Here is a 5,313-nt window from a genome sequence, read left to right as displayed (position 1 = left end):
GCAGGACCCCTCGGGCCAGACTGTGGTGTGGGAGGGGAACAGGTGTGGGAGGGGTTCTGGGGAGGAGAGCCCTTCAGGGTGTGTGTCTGAGAACAGAGCGGGCATCCCTGAGGGTGCTACCTGAGCAAAGGCGAGGCCCAGTGCTCCTGCCTGCCAGGGCCTGGGTAAGGCTGGCTTAGGCACCAGCACGCCCTTTCTCAGTGTGACTTGACCTCCCCTAAGTCAGATGGGGACCGTGGTCCCTGCTGGGGCGACATGAGGCACTTTTTGGATGCTCCCGCAGGGTGGGCGGGCTGGGCATTTCCTGTGCACTCACTGTGCGCCTGCTCCCGGGAGCTGTGTGGTCTCTGTGCCCCCTGGGAGGTGGGTCTCGTTATCTCCACTCTCCAGGTGAGGGAATGGTTCCTAGAGGTTGGGAGACCTGCCTGAGGCCCCACTAAGGCAGAGCCCTGGGCAGGGACCCCAGGCACTAGGCTTTGGGGAGGGATCCTACTGCTCTTGGGTAGCCTCACCCACCTTTTCCTGTCCAGTTCAGCACACGAGACCAAATAGAACAAACTAAAAATACTTCCGATTTTACCGGTTTGTGTACATTACAGGAAATCTGCAGAAATACAGCAGAATTTTAAGAAAGGAGTTAGGTTAATCAGCTCAGGTTATTATAACAAAATACCACAGACAGGGTGGCTTAAACAGCAGACATTGCTTCTCACAGTTCTGGAGGCTGGAAATCTGAGACCAGGTGCAGCAAGGTCAGGTTCTGGTGAGGGCTCTCTAACTGACTTGGAGACAGCCACCTTCTTGCTGGATCTCACGTGGAGAGAATGAAAACCAGCTCTCCTGCATCTCTTCTTAGAAGGACTCATCCCATTACGGGATCCCACCTCAGGACCTCATTAAATGGAATCACCCAGTGCCCCATGGATTCTCCTGGCCTGGACATCCCCAGGGAATGCTGTCTGCACAACCTTGAAACTTGCCCGTAGTGGTGGGCTTTTCTTGCATTCACGTGACAAGCGTTTATGGAGTTCCCACTGTATGCTGGTCACCAGCTGTGGTGCTGCCCCATGAAGCCCTCAGGAGCAACGGATAGAAGCAAACAGCGCCAGCACCTGTTAAATGGATCAGCAAGGTGTGGGGTGAAGGGGGCTCCCTGGCAGTGGACGGAGGTGGGGGTGTTTGGGACCCTGGGGTGGTTCACCAAAGTTCCCCCACCCCTGGGGATTTTGTCAGGTTCTCAGACCCAACCTCCCATTTCACAGATGACAAACCCAGGCCTGAGAGGCCAAGGTCACTGGTGGTATCTGAGCTTTGCTGGGTATAGTGGCTGGGCTCGGGGTGCCCCAGCCTCACGGGCCTGTTGCAGCCCTAGGGTTGTGGGGGAGGCAGCTGGGGAGGAGCTGAAGGCGGGTGGGTAGGCGAGGTCTGGCTTCCTGTGGGCCTGACCTGGGAGGGAGGCAGCTGGCTGCCTGCCCAGTGGGTTGCAGGGTTTTAACCAGAAGAGGTGCCGAGGCCCGGGCCAACGGCACTGCCCCGAGCAGGCTGGGTCTGCCAGCGGCACTGGGCGGGGGACCAGGTCTGTCTGACCTGCTCCTGGGCTTATGCCTGCGTTGAGCTAGAGGAGGAAGGAATGGGGAATGCAGATGGGGGCAGGGTGTTGTGAAACCATTAGGAAAATTTTGGGGGGGAAAGGCCAATGCCTTTTCAGGCTTAATAAAGTCAAGCCATGGCCTACGGGGCAGGGAGGTATGGGAGGTCAGCTGGGTCCTCTGTGGGGTGAAAGGTCAAGCTGCTCTGGTCCTCAGGGTTTCATGGGGGAATGAATGGAATGTGACTTGCAGATGCATCCCCCAGTCCCTCATGGCCCAGCCATGGCTGCCAGTGCCTGTGGTGGTCCCAGCAAGGTCTTGGGCTTTGGGGGCTCCTCCCCCAGTCTGATCCTTGGCTCCCAGGACATCTGTGCCCTGGGTGTGATGGGGTCGTCCAGGCTTCTTTTGGAGCTCCCGGCAGGTGTGAGGGTGGGGAGAGACCGTGCTGGGGTACCTGCACTGACCTCTTACTTGTCCCCAGGGCAAATGCTGAGAAAATGAGGCCATCCTGCCTCGCTCCGCCCCCAGGGCAGCCGACCCCCTTCTGCAGCCTGGAGCGCCAGGCGCATCAGCCTCAGGAAGTAGCCGAAATACACTGACCTGTTTTCCAGGAGGCAGCGGCGCCTTCTTCTCCCACCCTCGATGGTGAGAAGCCGCCAACCATTTCCATCCCAAATTGATTTCAAATAAGGAAGAGTTATCACATACCATCATATGGGAATAATTTATCACTTGTTAATAAAAGAGCAATTACTTATTCACGTTGCCCCTGCCTGTGCGCTGTGGGTTCAGTTGCAGAGACATGATTAGGACCCTCACAGAAGCCAAAGGAAGCTTGTTTGTGCTCAGCCACGACCACCCTTCCCTGGGCCTGAGGGTCCTCAGTCTGGGGTTGGGGGCTTAGATCTATGAGATGGGAGCAGGGCAGAGGTGAGGAGAGGTCAGGAGGAGTGGCAGCAGGACTGTGGAAGGCCCAAGCACACAGATGGACTTTCAGGCTGGAAGCTGTCCCTTTAAATGTCTGGATTTCAGAGGCTTCTGGAGCCAAGAGCCTGATCGTCCCTGGGGACGCGGAGAGGGGGTAGGGAGTGGGGGAGGCGTACTCGGCCACCCTTGGCTGAGCAGGGGCTGAAGAAGGGCGTGTGGGCCCTCATCCCTGCACCAGACACCAGGCCCCGCCCTGCTGGAGCTCTCAGCCCCACTTTCTCCTGCACCTGGGAGACGCCTACTTCTGACCCATGTTCGCCTCCACCTTCGGCAGACACACTCTATTTTCTCCTTTTTATTTATCCCTGCCTCTGAGATTTCAGTGCAGCCTTTTTTAGAAAGACAACGCTGTGGTCAACTATAGCTCGCTCAAAGTTAAAACCTGCGCCCAGCCCTCAGAGGCTGGTCTGGAAAAATCAGCTTGCATTCCTGGAAGGCAGCCACTATTGCCTCATTCTTCATTTTTCCCGGTGGTTACCTTCACATTGCCATGGCTCCTTCCCCAGCTCCCTCTTCTTTAGCACACTCCCCAGTGTGGCTGTCTTGCTACCTTCAGTTAATTCATAACCAGTGTTTCCAAGCTCAGGTCACATAAATCAATGCTCTTCGCTACTCTTGTGTGGCCTTTTGTTTTTCCTGGAGTTTACAGTTGGCTTTGTCTTTTTTTCCCCTCTTGTCCTATCTGCTACTCTCATGTGCTTACTCTTCATGTCAGGCATTCTAATGGGCCTCTGGTTTTACCGCAAGGAGGTCTCACCCCAGGCTTTTGTCCTGCTGCCCCCACCTGGACCAAGGAGCTATGGACCCCTCACAGCTCCCAGGACTTCCCTTCGTCACCCAATGTTTCTTGGGCCCCATGTTTTCCTCCTTCAGGGTTTATGTCCTGTTTTACTTGTGTGGCCTTTTGTTTTTCCTGGAGTTTACAGTTGACTTTGTCTTTTTTTTTTCTCTTGTCCTATCTGCCACTTCCATGTGCTTACTCTTCATGTCAGGCATTCTATTGGGCCTCTGGTTTTCCGCAAGGAGGCCTCACCCCAGGCTTTTGTCCTGCTGCCCCCACCTGGACCAAGGAGCTATGGACCCCTCACAGCGCCCAGGACTTCCCTTCGTCACCCAATGTTTCTTGGGCTCCATGTTTTCCTCCTTCAGGGTTTATGTCCTGTTTTCGCTGAAGCACATCCCCCACTAGCTCTCTACGGAAGGCACAGTGAAGAATCATTCTATTAGTCCTCAATGTTAGCAATCAGTTCAAGCTGCCCTGGCCTGGTCCAGAATTCCACGTTGAAAACAGTTCCTCCTCGCAGTTTTAAAGCCATAGCAATGAACAGATGGGTGCCCAGTGTGCTGTGGAGAAACCTGGTGCCATGTAGCTTTTAGTCTGGGTGCCTCAGGCCTCCCGAGGTCTCAGATCGCACTGTGAATGTCATTTTTTGTGCTAGGCACTTGCCCAGTGCAGGACCAGGTCTTGGGCTCTGGGAGATTTTCTGGTATTATTTCTTCGGTAACTTTTTTCTCTTGTTTTCTGTTTCTGAAACTCCCCATGTACAGATGTTGGACCTGTATATCTGTCTTCTGAATATCATCGTTTCCCCCCCTCTTTCTCATTCACTTTTCTTTTTGTAGGACTTCCTTGACCTTGTTTTCTAACACTTCTATTGATTTTTTATTTTATTTTAGCAATTCTATTTTTAACTTCCAGGCACTCTTCCTGTTTTCCGATGGCTCCTTGTTCGTGGCACCCTGTTCTTGTTTTAAATCCTCTTCTATCCCTACAAGGACACTGATTAGATTTCCCAAACTTGTATCTGTTCCCCCTGCCGCACTGTCTCGGCTTCCTAGAGCTATTTTCCCTCTTGTCTCCATTGGTGCCTTTTCCAGGCTCCACATTTCCTGGCCACATCTACTAGGGAAGCTCTAAAGGGGATCGGATGCTCTGCTGAGACTGGCAGGGTTTGGGCCACCAGGCAGGGGCCCCAGTAGGGGTGCCCCTTTCTCTGGGTGTTTCTTCAGGGGAGCAGCCCCGTCACCTGTTCCTTGCGCCTCTCAGCATGTATCCCGTCCCCATCATTGTGGGGCTCAGGGAAGAACACGTCTCCCACACGGGTGGTGGGTGGGTGGGGAGGTGGAGCCCCGAGTGTGCCAGGGTTGCCTGAGAAGCAGCAGCAACCTGACTCAGTGCTAAGGGCAGACAGGACTCTCTCATGCAAACTCCTCGTTTCCTGGCCACACCTACTAGGGAAGCACTAAAGGGGATCAGATGCTCTGCTGAGACTGGCAGGGTTTGGGCCACCAGGCAGGAGCCCCAGTAGGGGTGCCCCTTTCTCTGGGTGTTTCTTCAGGGGAGCAGCCCATCACCTGTTCCTTGCCTCTCTCAGCATGTATCCCGTCCCCATCATCGTGGGGCTCAGGGATGAACATGTCTCCCACACGGGTGGTGGGTGGGTGGGGAGGTGGAGCCCCGAGTGTGCCAGGGTTGCCTGAGAAGCAGCAGCAACCTGACTCAGTGCTAAGGGCAGACAGGACTCTCTCATGAGGGAGAGCTCCAGGCCTGTCTGCGAGTCTGTTCTCTGCTGGGGCTGAGCTTGGTGGAGGCGGGGAAGTGGCTCTAGGCATTGCTTGCAGCTCAGCCTGGCTGCTGCGCAGGTGATTCTAATGTGCAGCCAAGGTTGAGAACCACTGCTCTAGGCACTGCTTGCAGCTCAGCCTGGCTGCTGCACCCTCCTCCCACCCAGACACC

At 55.1% G+C, this 5,313-nt stretch overlaps 1 long non-coding RNA gene across 1 annotated transcript; it reads left to right on the top strand.

Annotated features, from left to right (window-relative positions):
* Window positions 1-788: 788 nt before the first annotated feature.
* LOC106727678 lies at window positions 789-3,188 on the top strand. Its single transcript, XR_001363913.1, has 2 exons — window positions 789-1,132; window positions 2,071-3,188. It is a non-coding gene; the product is annotated as an uncharacterized LOC106727678 (long non-coding RNA).
* The last annotated feature ends 2,125 nt before the right edge of the window (window positions 3,189-5,313 follow it).

This window comes from Myotis brandtii, unplaced genomic scaffold (genome assembly GCF_000412655.1).
Source record: "Myotis brandtii unplaced genomic scaffold, ASM41265v1 scaffold463, whole genome shotgun sequence".
In the NCBI taxonomy this organism is placed as follows: domain Eukaryota; kingdom Metazoa; phylum Chordata; class Mammalia; order Chiroptera; family Vespertilionidae; genus Myotis; species Myotis brandtii.
Note: the sequence above shows the minus strand (reverse complement) of the source record. Positions and strands in the feature narration are given on the sequence as shown.